At 37.1% G+C, this 24,005-nt stretch overlaps 1 pseudogene; it reads right to left on the reverse strand.

Moving 5' to 3' along the window:
• Positions 1-298: 298 nt before the first annotated feature.
• Positions 299-24,005, reverse strand: LOC135218939 (glutamate receptor ionotropic, delta-2-like; annotated as a pseudogene).

The following is a 24,005-nucleotide window of genomic DNA, read 5'->3' on the forward strand; positions in this document are numbered from 1 at the left end:
TTAATCTCCATTGACTCTTAGAACTGAAATACTAAGTAATTAGTCTTAAATCAATGGTAACATTTCTTAAGGATAATAAGAATATATTGTGAAACCTAACCTCATTAAGCTGAAGCTTAACGCTTTACGAGTATTTCTTATACGGTTCTAGATATGCATTGAATCTTCCTTCATCCCAATAACGTCAATACTCTTAGGGGATTGGCTTTTGATGACGACTAACTAATCAAGGCATTAAAACATTACAAGCGCATATCTTGCTATAGCTTTATTTTCTTTTTTTCTACATTGGCTTAACATATTATTTACTATGAATCAAATACACTGCAGAAAGAGACAGCAGAAGTCATTCGTATATTACAAAGTCTTTAAGATGATTACTGAGTCCAGCGATTACTTATAGATGCTTCTTAGATTCTGCATCGTATACTCGTACATTACAATCGTCATCTTGAAATCAGTTGAAAACACGGTTGAAGAGGATTTCCAAAATGAACGCTAGAAATCCGACGGTGAGGCCTGTGAAGAGAAACAGTTTTGTATATACAATTCCCTCAGTATGACACGCATTGTAACGCATGCTAAAACGAATCTGTTATTTTAATTGGGATGGCCAAAAGAAAAACGCAAAAACTGTCTAAAATTCCAAAATCTCGGGGCTGCTTTGCAAACTGACATGATATCTAACACAGCGTACACTTGCGTCCTCAACTAACACCTTGCTGGAGCTCTTACTCTCCGTTGATACTAAAACCATTTTTCCATTCCGAGACTTCTGCCAAACCAGAAGTCCGGTAATTTCGAGGTCTGCCATTTTTTTATGATACTCTCATAATGAACTTCATGGTTCCCTATCTGTCATCTACTATTCCCTTTTTACTGATAAACTATTTTTTCAAAAGAATTTTACCTACCATTTCACCTATGACAACTTTTCAAATGCAAATTCAGTCTTTTCAGATTATCCGCCCCTTAACCGTTGCTAACTATGTATAGACTGTGCAGACAGTTGTTTTCAGTATCAACTAACTTTCTTTTTTAATCACACACAGTATGCATACCACGCATCTTGAAAGAAGACCTGTCCTACAGACTTTTTCATATTCCACCTTTTGCCTCCCAAAGGACTCATCACCCATTCTGCAACTTTTGAAGGATTCATATTCCCCCTTTCTTGGCTAACTTCGTTGTATATCCCTTGTTTGCTCATTCTGTCGTCGTCCACAATGTATCTAAATTTATGTAAGAGTCTGTCACTTTCTTGCTTACTCTCATCGCCTTATAATTTTGCCCTCTTTTGAGCTAAATGATTTTTCCCCAGTGTGTAACTTCTCTTCACTATTTACAGTCCGCACTATCATGTACGAACACCAGGCATTCCACCTTTCATTTGTGACCTATTCGCAAATTCCAGTCTTACACTTGCATTTGATCTTTCCCTTGATGTCTTCACTCATCACTTCTGCAATACAGTTCCAAGGTATTCTTTTTTCCGGCCTTTCATTATTCCAGTACTGTTAACTCAACACTTCTCTTCACACTATTTACCTCATAACTCTTCATATTTCATGAAGGTCTTTAAGATTTTTGCCCAGTTATTTCATACAAATCAATTAAAACGCATGCCTTCTTATTTGCCTGATCCACGCTGGTCTTCCACCATCAAACCTCCTGCTAATATACTATATATATTATATATATATATATATATATATATATATATATATATACATATACATACACATATGTATATTTCATTTATTTATTTATCTATTTATAAAACAGTTTCTCGGTGTAAGGCTGAACCTAATTTGATCTGTTGACATTCTTACCATCTTTTTAGATGTATTATGATCATCATTTTATCAGTTCAGCTTTATTATCCTTGTAGATGCTCACATGAACAAATAATTCACAAAATGTATTACGATCAATAAGATGCAACTCTGCTTATTTGCTGCAAGTCGTTGTAAAGAACACCATAGCCAAACATGATTAAAGTTAAGAAATAAGGTAATGTTATTAATACCTAGAGTCTCTAGCACCCTCCAACGGCTCCAGCTATGATTATGATGATTATATTATCAACATCATTATCTGACTACCCTTTTCTGGTAGACAGTAATAATTGTTTTATCCTTCCATTAGCATGCAGCACATATAAGAAAAATTACAAGCCGTCAAGCCCTACGATCTTGTAAGAGTGAAATGCAACTTTGTAAAAATCTTTTTCCAAAATTCCCTGATCATTAGAAAAAAGTTAACGACCACTCACCAGCACCCAGGACAAGTAGGATTCCTATGAAGGACTCTAATTTAAGTTTGATTACTGCGCTGGACGAGCGATCGGCCGATGGTGGCTGGAGGCACTGGGAAGTGTTCGTGATTTCTCTTTTAAGCCAAAGGTCGATGAGTCCTGCCTCCTTCACTCTCTGAATCCTTAACCGTTGATGAATAAATGAGTAAATAGGTCAGTGAAAGCATTATGTCTATATCGACTGCCAATAAGTTTGCTAGTTCATCATTGCACCTTCCAAATAAAAGTAATTCAGGACTTGAAACAGTGAAAAGAGGGAGTTGGAGTGGTTGGACAGCAAGGTGGGGGAGAGGAAGCAGGACAGATAAGAGGTGGTTGCATCTAGAGGCCGAAGGGACGCTGCAACCTTTAGTAATGCTTCGTGGGCCGACAATTCCGCGCAGGACAATTCAGCGCCGACCTTCAGCACATGACAATTCAGCTTAGAGACAATTCAGCGCATGACGATTCAACACAAGGACTATTCAGCGCAGAGACAATTTGGCGAAGTAAATCTAAATCATGGAAAATTAAGAAAACACTGATCAAATTAGTTTTTATTTGTAAATTATTTTTGAAATTCAAAAAATGAAATATGATACTTATTGAAATAAGATATTGAAAATTATACTAATTTATTTCTGATTTGGCGACAGAAAACAAAACTAACTACTTGCAGTTAAAAATATTGTTAAGAATCTAAGATTGTTTACACTTTCAACCATCGAACAATTAACGGTTGTTATTTCTGCTATAACAACAAGCGAATAATAGTTACTGGTAATCTTCTGAACTCGGACTGGATGAATTTCCATTTCTGGAGCGTAGTTTTTTACAAACATTCGCTAAGCTAAGAAAAAAAAAAAAAAAAAAGCACCATGGAGCGGACTTTAGCAGAGAAAGTTCGTGATCACATTCTATTAAATGGATTTTGCTATCGTTTAGATAGAAAACTTCGTAATGAAAAGGAGTCTTGGCGTTGTACACAAGACACATGCACAGGTCGATTCATGTTAATGGAAGTTCATGGGAATAAGTTATGACGCATACTCATGTGGAGTTTTTGAAATTGGCCCAAGACAACGCAGTGAAAAGGATACTGAGAATCACAACTGGACACGACGATTCCAGAAAAAAAGCAAATTATCAGAGAACAGCTAAAGCAATAAAAACGCCAGTCAGGAAATATGGGAATCGAGCAAACAAATTGGATTACTTACAAAATATAAGCTACCTCATGAATTGCAGAAATAAGTTAGTATGAATATGTTTGTACAGGAATATTTTAAAGTATGTAATTTCAATAAATATTTGTCTACTTTTTAAAATTCAATGTGTTACAAATAAAAGATTAATTAAATGACTGTTTTCTTCGTTTTCCGTTTTTATTTTATTTCGCAAAATGTCTTTGTGCTGAATAGTCCTTGGCCTGAATCGTCATGCGCATAATTGTCTCTAAGCTGAATTGTCATGCGCTGAATTGTCTCTAAGCTGAATTGTCGGCGCGGGATTGTCGGCGCTGAGTTGTCCTGCGCGGAATTGTCGGTGCTCCGTAATGCTTACAGTGCACCACATGAGGCGCTTTAACGGCGCTAACTCCCTAAGGGGGTTCTAGCGGAAGTTAAAATATGAAAGAGTGGAATCCAGAATTAACGGAAAATAAAGCTAAATACAGGATTGGAAACTGAAGTAAAAGAATGATGAGAGTAGAGTTAATCACAGCCAAATAAGAACGAAGATATAAACTAGTATGTTATTATGTTACTGAGACCATCTCTTGACCAAAGCCAGTTTATTCACTTGATCGATCGAGAATTCGCTTCTCGGTCTGGCTATTGTTCTCCAAAGGAAGAACTCGTGAAAAAAAAAACAATTGACCGTTGTTCGTGTTTTTTTTTCTTGGAATTGATCGATTACTGAAAGTTGGCTCTTTTAGTCAATAAAAAAAATGGAGCAAACATATTTTAGTCTTGAACCATTTTATTTTTAGTTAGATAGTCAAGCTCATAGTTAGACCATTCAGAAATATAAAGAGAATCTTTAAAAATTAGCTACTTGCTTACCAGTAATTTCCACGAGCTTGGTATGAAGAGTTGGTCTTGTAAGCCATGGCGATCATGACGTTGCTGTAAGCTACTTCTTTTGAGATATACAGGTGACAAGAACCAGAGGTGCTGTGGAAGAACCTCAAAATGGTTAGATATGGACAGATGCGCTGAGGAAATAATCGTTACGTATGTATAAGATTACTCTCAGTTCTAGGAAGAAATTGACTAACTGATGTTTGGAAAAACGTTTCCGGATCTTCGAAAATTAACCCGTTAATTTTATGAAAGTAAATAAATAAAAGGATGAGAATTCCAGTACAATAAGATTAAAACGTTGTCTACTCAGCTTCGCTAACTGTAAATAAGAACTAAACATACAGTGGCGGATTTAAGGGGGGTCCACCCGGTAACGTGGGCCCCCACCCATGGATATGAATAACATAACATATTTTTCTTTCAATAAATCCTTATTAGCAGCAAAATTTTGCTTAGTTAATACTTATTTCAACAAAAGCCATCACTGTAGTTCAACAACAAAAACAATAACAACAACAACAACTACTGTCTGTATACTATAATATATATATATATATATCTATATATATATATATATATATATATATATATATGTGTGTGTGTGTGTGTGTGTGTGTGTGTGTACACATATATAAATATTGACATATATGTACCGTATATGTATATAACGTTACATACATATATTACTATATAATATATATATAGAATATATATATATATATATATATATATAGATATATATATAGTTAATATATTTATATATATATATATTCATAATATATATATATGACTGGTAAAAGTGTTCTGTAACAACAGAATTCCATCTAATAAAAGGAGCCCATAAAAACACCAAAATGTAGAGAGAAAAGTACTATATTTCAGAGACTGCTGTCTCTCTCTTCAGGTATATGAATGAGAAAAGTTTACAGAAAAGGTGGTATTTATACCAAGAGATTCGTCCACAAGTAAGCCAATTTAGGTCACCCCCGCTGATAATCTTCCTTTAATCTTCTTAAGCGTTGGTTGAATGAACACTGCGTCGACGATGTCGGATGTTCCAATTCCCTTTTGAGATGTTCATTACCTTGCTTCTCTTTTATTAAGGCCGATTCCATCATTTGACTCTTGTACCGGCAGTTGCTGCTATAAATTACACGTGACATATTCCAGTTTATTCTATGGTTATGTTCATTTATATGATTGAAAATAGCCGAGTTCTGTTGTCCATACCTAACTGACCGTTTGTGTTGTATTAATCTCTGGGGAAGTGATTTACCTGTAAATCCGATGTAAGATTGGTCACAGTCCTGGCATGGGATCTCATATACCCCAGAGTCTTTGGGCGATGTCTTTTGTTGGACGTTAATCAGGGATTTGGCTAAGGTATTTGGGTAGGTAAATGCAAAAGGGTTGGATTTCCCAAGGGTGTGAGTTACTCTCTTAATCGTCTCCAGGTGGGGAATTTTTATTTTATTGTTGGGTGTGTCTCTGGTCTTGTCTTTAGGGGGTCGGTAGAAAATTACGTTTGCTTTTTGAATTGCTTTCTCAATTATATGGTCAGGATACTTTAAAGATGAAAGTTGCTTGCGAATTAGTTCAAATTCTTTTCCAGGAAATCTGGGGAACAAATTCGTAAGGCTCTTAAGAATAGGTTGCTAGCTAGACTATCTTGATGGTATTGTCATGATAGCTAAAATAGTGAATATATGAAAGTGAGAACGTTGGTTTTCTGTATATGGTAAAATTTGTATTCTGTCGTGTCTCTGATTATTAAAACATCAAGAAAAGGAATTTTGTTGTCTGTTTCCCATTCAACTTTAAATTTGATGCTGGGCACTAATGCGTTTAATTTTGAGAGGAATTCATTAAAATTACCCCACTTATTATCCCAAAATGTTAGTATGTCATCCACGTATCTCATCCACAGCATGTTTTTTGGGTTTTATTGCATTTATTACTGTAGTTTCAAAGTATTCCATGTACAGATTGGCTAAAATAGGACTTAAAGGACTACCCATACTACACCCGAATTTTTGCTTGTAGAATGATTCCCCGAATGAAAATACGTTATTAGATGCACATAATTCAACTAACTTTATTATTTGTCAAGTGCCAAAGGGAAATGATCTGAATAGGGGGATAATTTTTCCCTTAAAAACTGAAGAACGTCCTGTACTGGTACTTTTGTGAATAGGGAGTCTACGTCAAGGCTTAAAAGTTTTATGTTGTGAAGTGGTATATGTGCTTCTCTGAATTTGTGACAAAAGTCTTCCGAATGTTTGATGTGACTGGGAGAAAAAGTGCCTAAAAAAGGAGAAAGGAGGCCAGCTAACCATTTAGAAATTTTGTAATTGAAAGCTCCGGCGCATGAAACGATGGGTCTGAATGGAAGATTGTCTTTGTGAGTTTTGGGAAGACCATAAAAGTAGGGTAATTTAGGATTAATTACTTTAAATTTCTCTAATATGTTTCAAGACTCTTTTTTGTCTTGGCCAATTAATCTTACTTTCCGAAAAAATTCTGTGGGAACGTTCTGGAGGGGATTTTTCGTCAGTTTTCGTAAGTATTTGTGTCGCTAAGGAGCTGGTTGATTTTGTCGAGGTAGAAGTCTTTGTCCATTATTACAATTTTGCCGTCTTTGTCGGATCTACTTATTATACATCTAACTTTTTTAGCGAGTGGATGGCTATCATGAATCTGCGGGGAACAGGATATTTCTTATGAAGGTCAGTTAAAGCATTTAGTAACACTCCTTTTAAACATATCTCTTCACGGCTGTAGTTTTTGTCAGATATGAATTTATCAAAAGCCACTATGAAGTCTAGGTTGTTTTTGCGGTCTGGCATTAGGGCAAAGGATAAGCCTAAATTTAAAAAACTAAAGGTTGTTTGATTTACAGTAAGGGGTGTTGGATAAGTAAATTTTAAAACTTTGTCTTGTTGTTCAAGATTATTCCATGCGCTATTATCTATTAGGTTATTTAACTTGCGTAAAAGAAAATCTGTTGGAATGAGTCACGCTATTATAGGCAGCAATGTCGGAACAGAATGAAATCAGATACCTGTATACGTGGTCCGTAGTGAGGAGGCGAAGATTAGATTGAGTTCCATATATCACTCTGCGTAGCACGAAGATGTCGTTTCTCGTATTGGTGATTCTTTCTTCCAGGAAAATCTTGTGTGATAGAGGGAAGGGGTTTGATTGCAGAGTCCATCTCCCGAATCCGTACATTTTTGGAAGTACTTGTTCTTTGAGGCATTCTTCCAAAAAGTGTTTTTGGTTTTTCAGCCGGTGTAGTCGTTCAGTTCTTTTTCAAACTTGCGGAAAACTGGCTTGACTTCTGGAAGTGAGTGAAGAATCGTGGAAAGAGAGTAACTCACACCCTTGGGAAATCCAACCCTTTTGCATTTACCTACCCAAATACCTTAGCCAAATCCCTGATTAACGTCCAACAAAAGACATCGCCCAAAGACTCTGGGGTATATGAGATCCCATGCCAGGACTGTGACCAATCTTACATCGGATTTACAGGTAAATCACTTCCCCAGAGATTAATACAACACAAACGGTCAGTTAGGTATGGACAACAGAACTCGGCTATTTTCAATCATATAAATGAACATAACCATAGAATAAACTGGAATATGTCACGTGTAATTTATAGCAGCAAACTGCCGGTACAAGAGTCAAATGATGGAATCGGCCTTAATAAAGAGAAGCAGGTAATGAACATCTCAAAAGGGAATTGGACATCAGACATCGTCGACGCAGTGTTCATTCAACCAACGCTTAAGAAGATTAAAGGAAGATTATCAGCGGGGGTGACCTAAATTGGCTTACTTGTGGACGAATCTCTTGGTATAAATACCACCTTTTCTGTAAACTTTTCTCATTCATATACCTGAAGAGAGAGACAGCAGTCTCTGAAATATAGTAACTTTTCTTTCCTCGACATTTTGTGTTTTTGATGGGCTCCTTTTATTAGATGGAATTCTGTTGTTACAGAACACTTTTACCAGTCATTGTCAGCCCATTATGGAATTCAACCGCCTTTCCACGATTCTTCACTCACTTCCAGAAGTCAAGCCAGTTTTCCGCAAGTTTGAAAAAGAACTGAACAGACTACACCGGCTGAAAAACCAAAAACACTTTTTGGAAGAATGCCTCAAAGAACAAGTACTTTCCAAAAATGTACGGATTCGGGAGATGGACTCTGCAATCAAACCCCTTCCCTCTATCACACAAGATTTTCCTGGAAGAAAGAATCACCAATACGAGAAACGACATCTTCGTGCTACGCAGAGTGATATATGGAACTCAATCTAATCTTCGCCTCCTCACTACGGACCACGTATACAGGTATCTGATTTCATTCTGTTCCGACATTGCTGCCTATAATAGCGTGACTCATTCCAACAGACTTTTACGCAAGTTAAATAACCTAATAGATAATAGCGCATGGAATAATCTTGAACAACAAGACAAAGTTTTAAACTTATCCAACAACACCTTACTGTAAATCAACATTTAGTTTAAATTTAGGCTTATCCTTTGCCCTAATGCCAGACCGCAAAAACAACCTAGACTTCATAGTGGCTTTTGATAAATTCATATCTGACAAAAACTACAGCCGTGAAGAGATATGTTTAAAAGGAGTGTTACTAAATGCTTTTAACTGACCTTCATAAGAAATATCCTGTTCCCCGCAGATTCATGATAGCCATCCACTCGCTAAAAAAGTTAGATGTTATAATAAGTAGATCCGACAAAGACGGCAAAATTGTAATAATGGACAAAGACTTCTACCTCGACAAAATCAACCAGCTCCTTAGCGACACAAATACTTACGAAAAACTGACGAAAAATCCCCTCCAGAACGTTCCCACAGAATTTTTTCGGAAAGTAAGATTAATTGGCCAAGACAAAAAGAGTATTGAAACTATTAGAGAAATTTAAAGTAATTAATCCTAAATTACCCTACTTTTATGGTCTTTCCCAAAAACTCACAAAGACAATCTTCCATTCAGACCCATCGTTTCATGCGCCGGAGCTTTCAATTACAAAATTTCTAAATGGTTAGCTGGCCTCCTTTCTCCTTTTTTAGGCACTTTTTCTCCCAGTCACATCAAACATTCGGAAGACTTTTGTCACAAATTCAGAGAAGCACATATACCACTTCACAACATAAAACTTTTAAGCCTTGACGTAGACTCCCTATTCACAAAAGTACCAGTACAGGACGTTCTTCAGTTTTTAAGGGAAAAATTATCCCCCTATTCAGATCATTTCCCTTTGGCACTTGACAAAATAATAAAGTTAGTTGAATTATGTGCATCTAATAACGTATTTTCATTCGGGGAATCATTCTACAAGCAAAAATTCGGGTGTAGTATGGGTAGTCCTTTAAGTCCTATTTTAGCCAATCTGTACATGGAATACTTTGAAACTACAGTAATAAATGCAATAAACCCAAAAACATGCTGTGGATGAGATACGTGGATGACATACTAACATTTGGGATAATAAGTGGGGTAATTTTAATGAATTCCTCTCAAAATTAAACGCATTAGTGCCCAGCATCAAATTTAAAGTTGAATGGGAAACAGACAACAAAATTCCTTTTCTTGATGTTTTAATAATCAGAGACACGACAGAATACAAATTTACCATATACAGAAAACCAACGTTCTCACTTTCATATATTCACTATTTTAGCTATCATGACAATACCATCAAGATAGGTCTAGCTAGCAACCTATTCTTAAGAGCCTTACGAATTTGTTCCCCAGATTTCCTGGAAAAAGAATTTGAACTAATTCGCAAGCAACTTTCATCTTTAAAGTATCCTGACATATAATTGAGAAAGCAATTCAAAAAGCAAACGTAATTTTCTACCGACCCCCTAAAGACAAGACCAGAGACACACCCAACAATAAAATAAAAATTCCCCACCTGGAGACGATTAAGAGAGTAACTCACACCCTTGGGAATCCAACCCTTTTGCATTTACCTACCCAAATACCTTAGCCAAATCCCTGATTAACGTCCAACAAAAGACATCGCCCAAAGACTCTGGGGGTATATGAGATCCCATGCCAGGACTGTGACCAATCTTACATCGATTTACAGGTAAATCACTTCCCCAGAGATTAATACAACACAAACGGTCAGTTAGGTATGGACAACAGAACTCGGCTATTTTCAATCATATAAATGAACATAACCATAGAATAAACTGGAATATGTCACGTGTAATTTATAGCAGCAACTGCCGGTACAAGAGTCAAATGATGGAATCGGCCTTAATAAAAGAGAAGCAGGTAATGAACATCTCAAAAGGGAATTGGACATCCGACATCGTCGACGCAGTGTTCATTCAACCAACGCTTAAGAAGATTAAAGGAAGATTATCAGCGGGGGTGACCTAAATTGGCTTACTTGTGGACGAATCTCTTGGTATAAATACCACCTTTTCTGTAAACTTTTCTCATTCATATACCTGAAGAGAGAGACAGCAGTCTCTGAAATATAGTACTTTTCTCTCTACATTTTGGTGTTTTTATGGGCTCCTTTTATTAGATATATATTATATCTAAATATATATAGTCTATATATATAGATATAATTATATATATATATTATATATATATATATATATATCTATATGACCCCCACCCGCCCCCCAGAAAGAGTTCTAGATCCGCCACTGATAACATACAAAATGGGTCTGAAAATGTCGTTTGCAACTTAAATGTCGAGCCATGTTGTATTCTTAAGACATGTTAAAATGGCAACATTTGAAGTGCTTTTCATCATGTTGAAGAAGTTACTATACTACATCATCTTTCCCATGTGCTATCATCCACTCACACGACTGAAAAAGTTAAAAAAAAAATAAATAAAACATATTTATGTAGTATATGCCATTTCTGGGCTGTAATTGTAATCAGTAGAGAGAGAGAGAGAGAGAGAGAGAGAGAGAGAGAGAGAAGCCCCTGAAGGTCCCTTCTCCCCGAAATAACAGCTCTTTCCCTTTAAGTCTTAAACAAGACATAAAATAAGAAAGAAACTAAATACATTAAGAATATAATAAACTATTGATTTCATCTTTATGTATGACTTGTTTCTATTTCTGTATGTGGTACACGCTGAATGATAAGACGCTAAAAACTTGTAGTATATAAAGGTTTAGATAACAAATAAAGTTAACAGCACAAAGCTTGTTCATAACAGAAAAGGAGCCCAATGAGTTAAATAAGAGTTCTTTGCATGGACACCCAAACATTCGTAAAGGTTCAATTAAATATGTTAATTTAGCTTAGGCTTGATTGTAGGTATGATTATAAAAAATATCGATACAGTTAAAGTCTTTATGGTATCATAGATTGTATGAAATGTTTTTTATATCATACTTTATGAAAGAATTTAGTACAGTAATCGAAAGTTGACTTTCAAACACTGCCTTCGGCTTTCCTAATTTCCACACACAAAAAAGAGAAACAAAATGGTGATGTATATTTATTTCTCACAGCTTGACCTTTTGAACATTTTCTAAATGAAGGGAATGGATTCAGACTCAGTATCCAGCATGCCATCAGAACTCGTATCTTGTTGTTCAGCCATGTTATTTGCTTTGTTAAATTTTTCTATTCACGTTTGCTAATTGACGTCACATTGACAAATGCCGCTACTATGTTTTTTTTTGGCAGATTACAGACAATAGAGAATGAAAATGGAAACATAATCAAAACTAACGTAAAAAAATATGTTAAGACGACTGATACGTGCTTCTTAAGGAATAACAAAGCTCCATAGATACACTGTGCAAACCCTTTATGCAACCTTGTTAAAGTCAACCAAATGACTGAGCAAGATAAATCAGCAAAAAAGAAAAAAAAAGGAGAGATGAAGTGCAGAGGAATAGAAATGATTAGAGCAGACCCGTTTGATTTGATCCTAGTACGATAATCACATTTAATTAGCTAGATCACTTGACAAATGTGTGTCGTCCATCCAAAGCCTTTGTTTGTTTGCTAAGTTCATTAAAGAAGACTTAATTTTATATTTTAGTTGTAAAATTATTTTTGGGAAACTTTGCTTGTTGACAGACAGGGTCCTGTTAAAGGCACTACACGTCTGCTTCAGTTATAGATGTTGACTAAAAATCAATCTTCTTTCCCACCGTTATCCCTACGTTAAGGGGTCGGTCGCTTGATGCACCTTCTCCACTACCTTCCATCAAAGGCATCATCCTCCACCAACATCAGCATTGGTTTATTGTTTGGCAGAGGGGTTTTTATGACCGCGTGCCCTTGCTGTCATCAACCACTGTTATTGGTGGTGAGTCTCGCTTTTGACTAAAAAGTAAGACTGCAAGGCAGCAGTTTCCACAGTTATTGGCGGTGTGCCTAGCCTTTGACTAAAAAGTCCACCTGCAAGGCAGCAGTTTCCACAGTTATTGGTGGTGGGCCTCGCCTTTGATTAAAAAGTAAGACTGTAAGGCAGCAGTTTCCACAGTTATTGGCGGTGGGCCTCGCCTTTGATTAAAAAGTAAGACTGTAAGGCAGCAGTTTCCACAGTTATTGGCGGTGGGCCTAGCCTTTGACTAAAAAGTCCACCTGCAAGGCAACAGTTTCCACAGTTATTGATGGTGGGCCTAGCCTTTGACTAAAAAGTAAGACTGCAAGGCAGCAGTTTCCAGTTATTGGAAGTGGGCCTGGCCTCTTACTAAAAAGTAAGACTGCAAGACAGCATTTTCCACAGTTATTGGTGGGAGGCCTAGCCTTTTACTAAAAAGTAAGACTGCAAGGCAGCAGTTTCTAGTTATTGGCGGTGGGCCTAGCCTTTTACTAAAAAAATAAGACTGCAAGGCAGCAGTTTCCACAGTTTTTGGCGGTGGGACTAGCCTTTTCCTAAAAAAGTAAGACTGCAAGGCAGCATCTTCCACAGTTGTTGGCGGGAGGCCTAGCCTTTGACTAAAACATAAGACTGCAAGGCAGCAGTTTCCAGTTATTGGCAGTGGGTCTGGCCTTTGACTAAAACATAAGACTGCAAGACAGCAGTTTCCAGTTATTGGCGGTGGGCCTAGCCTTTTACTAAAAAAGTAAGACTGCAAGGCAGCAGTTTCCAGTTATTGGCGGTGGGCCTAGCCTTTGACTAAAAAGTAAGACTGCAAGGCAGCAGCTTCCACACTTATTGGCGGTGGGCCTAGCCTTTGACTAAAAAGTAAGACTGCAAGACAGCAGTTTCCAGTTATTGGCGGTGGGCCTAGCCTTTTACTAAAAAAGTAAGGCTGCAAGGCAGCAGTTTCCAGTTATTGGCGGTGGGCCTAGCCTTTTACTAAAAAGTAAGACTGCAAGACAGCAGTTTCCAGTTATTGGCGGTGGGCCTAGCCTTTTACTAAAAAAGTAAGACTGCAAGGCGGCAGTTTCCAGTTATTGGCGGTGGGCCTAGCCTTTTACTAAAAAAGTAAGACTGCAAGGCAGCAGTTTCCACAGTTATTGGCGGTGGGCCTAGCCTTTTACTAAAAAAGTAAGACTGCAAGGCAGCAGTTTCCACAGTTATTGGCGGTGGGCCTAGCCTTTTACTAAAAAAGTAAGACTGCAAGGCAGCAGTTTCCACAGTTATTGGCGGTGGGCCTAGCCTTTTACTAAAAAAGTAAGGCTGCAAGGCAGCAGTTTCCACAGTTATTGGCGGTGGGCCTAGCCTTTTACTAAAAAAGTAAGACTGCAAGGCAGCTGCTGTCCTATTAGTCGCCTTTAACGACACGCAGGACCTACGGCGGTAATATTCTTACACCTCAACCACAGGGCTCGGTGACTAAAAATCAATATAAAAATCATTATAGATTCTTAAATAACTGATACCTTAAAGATGAAATAAAGCAATTTTGACTTGGTTAAGAAACTATTCATCTGTGTTATTTACCCACTTATGACCTGAAAGCCAAAACTGCTACGGATAATATGAGGCTGAACTAAACAAAGTAGTTTCGAACAGATAACACATTATTACGACATATGAATAAAGTCATTAGTTGTAGAAATCGTTATAATTGTTATTACAACGGTAATAACAATTACTTCGGTCACCTTAAGCACATTTCACTCACCTGAAATCCCAAGACATTGCTTTCTTCATTGTCGTGAGGTCACAAATGCCTGCGAATTTCCCCTCAGAGATAGGATTTCTGTCAGCCCAGCAGTCTTGAAACACTCCTTCTCGCCCATCAAATACTTTCTTCCTCACGCCCTCGGTAGCTTCCTGCAAGGAGTTTAACAGGAAAATCAATGTACATAATGTTCATTTCTGTTTTTCATTTCTTTAAATCTTCAGCTGAAGACCCTTGCAGACAGAGTCAATAGACTGGAAACCCAAGAGGACCCCAAGAGGAAATCAGCCTGCAGAGAAAGGCAAGTTATAGGAAGAGGTGATAAATAAATGAATATGAGAGAAGAGGAAATAAAACCGATACACCTGTATCCATATGTCGGCAGAAAGTAGGAGACAAATTGGCTCCTTGTTTAAACATTTCTAGGATATAGTTTGTTTATACCTTTTCTATTTCCATTTTTTGGTCGCGCTTAGAGGAGATAATCTATATTTTAAGGTAAGTCCACACTACAGTAAAGCATCGCATAAACGAACGTCGGAAACCTATAACATACATACCACAAACAGTTTGAAAACAAGTTAACGACCGTAAATGGAAAAATCAAGTCTGTTGCAAATGCTGTAGGAAGCACTAAGTTGCCTACATATGCTTAACCATTCCTCTTTTATTTCTGTCTATTAGGCAGAGAGGAGAAAAAATTATCAGTGGCGAAACCTTTGATTTTCTGAGAGTATTGTGTTTGATTTCGCCTTCTTAGATTTAAGCAGTTTCAACTTCTGAGGGGATGACGTAGGAGATTGACATGACACCGGAATTGATTTTACGATGAATGTGCTTTTTGATTATCCTTACAATACAGCGTTTACGGAATTATGCTGGTGAGACAAAACTCGACCGGATGCACGGTATAACTCCTTGCTATCATTAAATAGATATTTTCATGAACATCTTTTGTAATCAAAATCTAGAAAAAAGGGAAATGTAAGCTTCATGAAGAAATGTTTAATAAACTAACGATTATAATAATAATTATCCTTAGTTTATTAAATATCATAATGATAATAATAATAATAATAATAATAATAATAATAATAATAATAATAATAATAATAATAATAATAATAATAATAATAATTCAACATACAAAAGGGCAAAGTAACAAGGACTGAAGGGATAAACCTACCAGATAGGAACAACATCAAACACATAGATGAGACGGGATACAAATACCTGGGAATAATGGAAGGAGGGGATATAAAACATCAAGAGATGAAGGACACGATCAGGAAAGAATATATGCAGAGACTTAAGGCGATACTCAAGTCAAAACTCAACGCCGGAAATATGATAAAAGCCATAAACACATGGGCAGTGCCAGTAATCAGATACAGCGCAGGAATAGTGGAATGGAGGAAGGCAGAACTTCGCAGCATAGACCAGAAACGATAGATGGAAATAACATCTCTCCCATATGTAGGAAGTGCAATACGAAAAATGAAACCATAAACCACATAGCAAGCGAATGTCCGGCACTTGCACAGAACGAGTACAAAAAGAAGCAAGCATGATTCAGTAGCAAAAGCCCTCCACTGGAGCCTGTGCAAGAAACACCAGCTACCTTGCAGTAATAAGTGGTACGAACACCAACCTGAGAGAGTGATAGAAAACGATCATGCAAAGATCCTCTGGGACTATGGTATCAGAACAGATAGGGTGATACGTGCAAATAGACCAGACGTGACGTTGATTGACAAAATCAAGAAGAAAGTATCACTCACTGATGTCGCAATACCATGGGACACCAGAGTTGAAGAGAAAGAAAGGGAAAAAATGGATAAGTATCAAGACCTGAAAATAGAAATAAGGAGGATATGGCATATGCCAGTGGATATTGTACCCATAATCATAGGAACACTAGGCACGATCCCAAGAACCCTGAATAGGAATCTAGAAAAACTAGAGGCCGAAGTAGCTCCAGGACTCATGCGAAGAATGTGATCCTAGAAACGGCGCACATAGTAAGAAAAGTGATGGACTCCCAAGGAGGCAGGATGCAACCCGGAACCCCACACTATAAATACCACCCAGTTGAATTAGAGGGCTGTGATAGAGTAAAAAAAAAAGAAGAAAAAAAAAAAATAATGATTATTATTATTATTATTATTATTATTATTTTATTATTATTATTATTATTGTTGTTGTTGTTGTTGTTGTTGCATATGAATGAGATACTGCATATTTTTCAACACTGACAGAAGGCGAATAGTCATTTAAAAAGTTGATTGAAAATTGAATTTCACAATGAGCATCTGTCTAAAAGCACTTGGTACCACAAGGTTGGAAACGGTCTGATTTGAGCACAGTTAACGGGATACAGCTAAAATACTCCGAAAAATTTATGAAAACCGGAGCGTCAAGTTGCTAGGGTTTCTTTTGACCGGTAGGTGTACTTAAGAATTAGGGAACGCTGTCAGAGTTAATGGTAAACCTTCAAAATCTCTGGAAGAACAGCGCTTTGATGATCTGTATCCGAATCCGGCCACTCGCCGAAATGTAATGGGTTGAGCTTTCAAGAAAATTCAATGTTAAGTTTTTGTCCTTTGTTGCGGTAACGGGTTTCGCTCTCTCACCTTGACGTGAATTCAAATCCCAATCAGAATGATGGATTTTATCTTTGGTTACAAAAATTTCATGAGTGATTTTATCATCATAATTGACAGTCTATTTAACAGATAAAAGAATATACGATTAAGTGAAAATAAGGCCCCTTTTAAGGAGGCCATGATAATGCAGCCGAGACAAAAAAGTGTTAAGATGCCAGTGCTGAGTGAAAGTGTTGGTCCCTGTGGGTTAATGTGCCTGTGTCAGAGAGTTTTTTTTACCTGGTAATATTGAAACATCATAGACCCTGCTTCAAGCCGCCACGGGAGATCTTTCTGGGCCACCAGTTCCTCGACGGAATCGATGGGAATATTGACCCTTGGCACGGTAAGCAGAGCCGTGAGAATGCCGCTGTAGGAGGACATGAAGACGAAAGAGGCCATGAGCCAAGTGACTATGATGATGCGACAGGCATCGCCCGTCGGAAGCTTCTCCGTGGCTGTAATGAGAAAAGGTACATCGGTAACTTAGGGAAGTGGAGGAAGAAGAGGAGGGGGAGGAGAAGGAGAAGGAGGAGGAGGAGAAGGAGGAGGGGAAATCTGAGACAGAAGGATCAGGCGATTTAGTCCCGATATCCAAAGGGATGAGAATGGTTTGTGGTGACTAGTGTGGAATCTCTTGATCGAAGATTCGAGCGGAGAAAATCAGAATAAACTCATATGAAAGAACAGGGAGAGAAGTGTGGTTAAAGATGGAACTCCACGAAGGGAGATAAGTGGAAATGGACAATTGGTGATAGGGAAAAGCAGAAAATTACAGTGCTTTTGGTAACAAAAACTGTAAAAATGGACCGTCATAAACTTTACAACAACATATTTGCAACTGAATTATGCTTACTTTGTAATTGTAAAAAGTAGGGCAGGTTAACTGCTAATAATAGGAAATGTTTAAGAAAAAAGATCATGGGCCTTAATATCACTTCTAAGTGAATTACAAGTAAATTACCGATATTGCAAGCAGATGAGGACCAAGACTTGTAGCTTTAACTAAATGAAGACTTACCTTCTTGTGTCAAAGTCTTCAGGACCCATAGAACTGATCTAGAGATTACGCGACTGAAAAAACAAAATACATAATAATAATAATAATAATATAATAATAGTTGTATTACTAGATATTGTATTGTCATACGCACAAATTTTGTTGAATTTGTCAAGAAAAAGTTTGCATTTTGTCCTCGTGTTAGATAAAAAGAGAGTTAGTAAAAATGAGTTCAACCATTTATCTTAATAAGTTTCTTCTTGAATCCCCACTACTTTACATGAGCTTAACTCAGTTTAGCTCAGTTGGGATGGTTTATAACCATTACTCCTTTTAGTAATTGGGTACTTGAGAAAATAAGGAGAAAAGGAAAGAATATTTAGCATAATAAAAAAATTGCTATTCTTCCCTGACCAATTGTGCGATGTTTGATGATGAAGTCTTTAGAAAACTGGGTTTTTAGAGACATAGAACTATAATAGTATCCTAGCTAATGTTAGAGAGGGAGAAAATAGCAAGTGCGGTGAAGGACTTAGGAATATAATAAACTCATTGACACTTATAACCTCTTTCAGGCAAATTTGCCAGGTCGGTAGGATAATTTTAATTCCCCATATTTCAATGAATGTTTAGGAACTTTGTTGGAAGGGGGGGAGGGGGTGCAGGGGAGGGGGGGAAGGGGGAGGGGGGGAGGGGGGAGGGGGGAGGTGATAGGGGACAGAAAATCACACGAAACATCTGAATTTCACTTATCTCAATTTACATTTGATAGGATTTTATCGATATATTACATGTTTTCATATACAGTCGACCATGCGCGTCGCTACTTTGAAAAAGGTTACTTTACAAAGTGTTTGCGGTGCACTATGCAGTTTCTTTTGGGATTCGAGAGTGATAACAGCTGCTTAGTAAGCCGTACGACCATAAGCTTCATTGGTCCTCAAAAAGCGAATATGTCCATTCTGTCTCTACTGTTATCATCTTCCTTTTTTTCATTACCTTAATTTCCTAATTACGCCCTTATTTAGTACTCAAGTTCGCTGGTAAGTGTTCTGGAAACATCGCAGTAGTAATTTAGCTGGAAAAGATTGGGAATAAAAAAGAATAGAATATTTTCTCGAGTCGAAATCCATAAAAAAATTTCGACCGAGAAATGTCCTCGAAAACAGCGTTTGTCACTTCATTTCGAGAACAGGGGATCACATAAACTTACAAATTGAAATTAACCACAACGAATATTTATAGGTAAACAGAAGAAATTATAAATATACATACATACATACAAACACGCATGTGTGAAAATATGAATGTATGTATATAAACGCTCACGGATGGTAGTGACCAAAGACGGCCCCTTCATGTAGAATAGAAAAAGCGAAAGTAGATGCCACGAGGACCATAGAAATGAAAACCATCATCCACACCTGCAATAATAATAATAATAATAATAATAATAATAATAATAATAATAATAATAATAATAACAATGTGGGGTTCCGGGTTGCATCCTGCCTCTTTAGGAGTCGGGATTCAACCCGGAACTCCACATTATTATTGAACCCCACACTATAAATACACCCAGTCGAATTGGAGGACTGTGATAAACAAAAAATAATAATATTAAAAATAATGATAATAACAATAATAATATGGTTTTCATCCTATGATTTTTTCTACAATATATGCCGTATAATCTAATACAAAGAACGTGCATTGAGGGAATTTCAGTTTCATTTGTGTATAGATATCAAGATAGGTTTAAAAGGAACATAAAGCAGCGAGGGGGACTAAGACTACACAAAGGAATCCCTTTAACGAAACAACAATACTGATATTTTTATAAGTAGTAGACCTCTTGTGATGTACTGTAAGTCAGAACACCAAATTTGCTAAGTGGTACCTATACTCTGTTTTTTTTCATCTGTCCATCCGCCTGTGGTGTTTTTGTATGGTAACACTGCGTCCCGGGCTTTAGACAGTTACATTCAACTTACATTCAACGATTATAATAATAACCTATTTCGAATATTAACGGTGTAATTCGCATACAGTAAATTATGAAAACACTTTTCAGTTGCAAATGTACATCCAGATATCCTTTGATTTACCTAAAACGTACACATAGCGTAACTATCTAAAGCCCCGGACGTAGTGTTACCATACAAAAACACCACAGGTGGATGGACAGATAAAAAAACCAGAGTATAGATATTGAATAAATATCGTTACCAAGTCAGAGATTAAGCAAACCCCTTGGTATGGGGGGAGTGGGGGGGGGGCGGCTGGTTGTGCAGCAATGCACCTCCCACGGAGTATTGTAGGCATTACTTAACATTCTTGGCAGCATCCCTTCGGCAATAGCTGCATCCACTTTTATTAATTTTACTGGACTTCCTTTTGTATTTTTTCCTTCCATTTTACTGTCAACCCTCTCCTAACAATTGTTCCATAGTGCCACTGTTTTGAGGTTTTCCTCCTGTTACACATTTAGAACGTTTTTATTTTCAAATCCCTTTCAGCGCTGAATGATCTCATAGGTCCCAGCGCCTGGCGTTTGCGGTTTGGCCTAAATTCTCTATTCATTCCAGAGATGAAGCGAATGAGAAATTAAGGAGGTGCTCAGAGTAACTTGTCATAAAGCAAGTCATTTATTAGTGCTGGCAAGTTATGAGTAATGCAAAAATGAATAAATAACAGCACTTACAAAAAATACCGAAGTCATTAGGTAACTTCAAACTGACAAGGAAGTAGCGAAATAACAACACTTACAACCGGAGTGAAGGGTTTGAGGAATCCCGAGAGATCGTTCTGAAGTCTGGGACGCACCATGAGGACGGCCATGTTCTCCGCGTAGACGGGCGTTGCAAAATCACACACGGTTTCTCTCGCTCTCGACACGGCGAACGGACCCTACGGCCATTTCCACCTCCTGTTTTTTTGTCAGGGGTCCGGGAGCGGTGTGGGGATAGGTAAATTAAGTAAATTAGGTAACAGAGGGAGTATAGAATTCATCATTAGAATGGTTAACAGCTGGATATGGTTAGGCGATCGTTCATATTAAAGTGAATTCATGAGAGGCTGAACCGTATTATTGAATTATGATCATTCTGAGGGATAATATCAATAGAGGGATCCACTGGTAATATCCTTGGTTATCTAGATATATGTTTATACAAAGCTTAAAGGCTTTCGTCCATCCTCCTGTGGACTTGATCAAGTCCACAGGAGGATGGACGAAAGCTTTAAGCTTTGTATAAACATATATCTAGATAAACAAGGATATTACTGTGGATCCCTCTATTGTTTTCTTAGAAGCACGATACAGTGTTTTTATTTTGCATATGTATATATATATATATATATATATATATATATATATATATATATATATATATATATATATATGTATATATGTACTCTCACCTCCCTCTGAAGCATTCCGAGCATGCCTGTCCAGCTGCCGTTAGCTACAGCGACTCCCCAAACACGGTCTGGTGGCTGCAGGAGCTCGTACCTGGGCCAAAAGATATCGATAGTTGATTCTGATCACATGATGATAATTCGATATAACTTAAAACATTCGAATATTACTCATGACTCATTTAATGCACTTGAAAAGACATGTAGACAGAAAACGAGAAAACGAATATAGTAAGAAGCCATTAAAGCAACACATCGTTTTGGGCCACTTTCGCCCCCGCCATAACGTTTTGCTTTTCGTCGTTCCTTCCATGACTACTAAGCAACTCGGTAACTGGTTTTGTTCTGTACCTTGAATTGGACAAGAAGACTCATGGCAATGTATAGCCGTCGTGTTGTCGACAGTGAAGGAAAGGCAGAGTGTCAGGAAACTTGGAAACTCTAGACATCTATGAGTGTGCTGCTGATGGGTCAAAACAATGGTACGTATGTTTTTTGTCAGATGCAAAATGAACAGGTTAGCAGTCACAGGTGAAATTTGAAACATATAGAAAAGGAATGAAATGCGGCCGTGAGCCAACTCTCTGGCACACTCTAATCAGCCCACATAAAGATTGTTTTCTCCCAAATAAAGAGAAAAATTCGTGTTCTCGAGAAACGGTTTGTAAATTTACACTTTAGAGTACTTCATCTGAATCTTCGTTTGATTAACACTAAGGATGCAAATGCGAAGATTTTCTAAAGATATAAACGCAGTCAATTCTGGGTGTAAAAGTCATTACAGTTGGAAATTCTCAAATGAAAATTATTATAGGATTTTTTCTCTTTCATTGCTTTTGGTTTGGGATCGTAGTGTGATAGAGAATTCAGCTTTCATTATATATATATATATATATATATATATATATATATATAGATATATATATATATATATATGTGTGTGTGTGTGTGTGTGTGTGTGTGCGCGTGTGTGTGTGTGTATATATAAATATATATTATAAAATATATATATAGATATATATATATTAATATATATATATATATATATATATCATATAATATATATATATAATATTATATATATATATAATAAAAGGAGCCCATAAAATGCCAAAATATAGAGAAAATACTATATTTCAGAGACTGCTGTCTCCCTCTTCAGGTGGATGAATGAGAAAAGTTACAGAAAAAATGGTATTTATACTAAGAGATCCATCCACAGGTAAGCTAATTTAGGTCATTCTTAAGTGTTGGTTGGATGAAAACTTTGTCAATGACATCGGAATCCCATGCGCCCTTTGAGATGTTCATTACCCGTTTCTCTTTAATCAAGGCCGATTCCACCATTTGACTCTTGTACCGGTAGTTGCTGCTATAAATTATACGTGACAAATTCCAGTTTATTCTGTGATTATGTTCATTTATATGGGGAAGTGATTTTCCTGTAAATCCGATGTAAGATTAGTCACAGTCCAGGCATGGGATTTCGTAAACGCCTGTGTCCTTGGGGGATGTCTTTTGTTGGACGTTAATCAGGGATTTGGCTAAGGTGTTTGGGTAAGTAAATGCAAAAGGGTTAGATTTTCCTAGAGTCTGGGTCACCATCTTAATCCTGTCAGGTGTGGAATTTTTATTTTATTGTTTGGTGTCTCTCTGGTCTTGTCTTGAGGGGGTCGGTAGAAAATTACTTTCTCGATTATATGGTCTGGATACCTTAAAGACGAAAGCTGCTTACGAATTAGTTTAAATTCTTATTCAAGGAAATCTGGGGAACAAATTCGTAAGGCTTTTAAGAATAGGTTGCTGGCTACACCTATCTTAATAGGAATGTCGTGATAGCTAAAGTAGTGAATGTATGAATGTGAGAACGTTGGTTTTCTGTATATGGTAGATTTGTATTCTGTCGTGTCTCAGATTATTAAAACATCAAGAAAAGGAATTTTGTTGTCTGTTTCCCATTCAACTTTAAATTTGATGCTGGGCACTAATCCATTTAATTTTGAAAGGAATTAATTAAAATTGCCCCATCTATTATCTGTTTTTACATGAATAGAGCAAGAAAGATTGAGAGAAGGGTGTTTTCATTGTCCTTTCTTTTTTCAAGGAATTCGGTCCTATTTTCACCACTTGCATGTACGATGAAAAGGTCTGTAAAGCTCCTACTTTTCAAAATAGTAATCTGTATAAGAATACCCCAAACAAAAGAAAAAAAGCTGTTTTAATGGCTTTAAGTTGTTTAACTTGAAAGCATCCGTCCATGACGACAAAATTTTTAAAAACCCAGAAGCCGAATTTAAATCCTAAGATTATCTTATAGTCCAAAAAGGATGTTTGCCACACAGTGTCTCACTTGGAAATAGGACATATTACCTCCAGCTGGTATAATTCACCTGAACTGAAGCTTTTCAGCGAGGATCCTAAGCAAGTAATCCATGGGACCTTGGATGGT

Source organism: Macrobrachium nipponense, chromosome 1 (assembly GCF_015104395.2).
Source record: "Macrobrachium nipponense isolate FS-2020 chromosome 1, ASM1510439v2, whole genome shotgun sequence".
Taxonomy (NCBI): Eukaryota; Metazoa; Arthropoda; class Malacostraca; order Decapoda; family Palaemonidae; genus Macrobrachium; species Macrobrachium nipponense.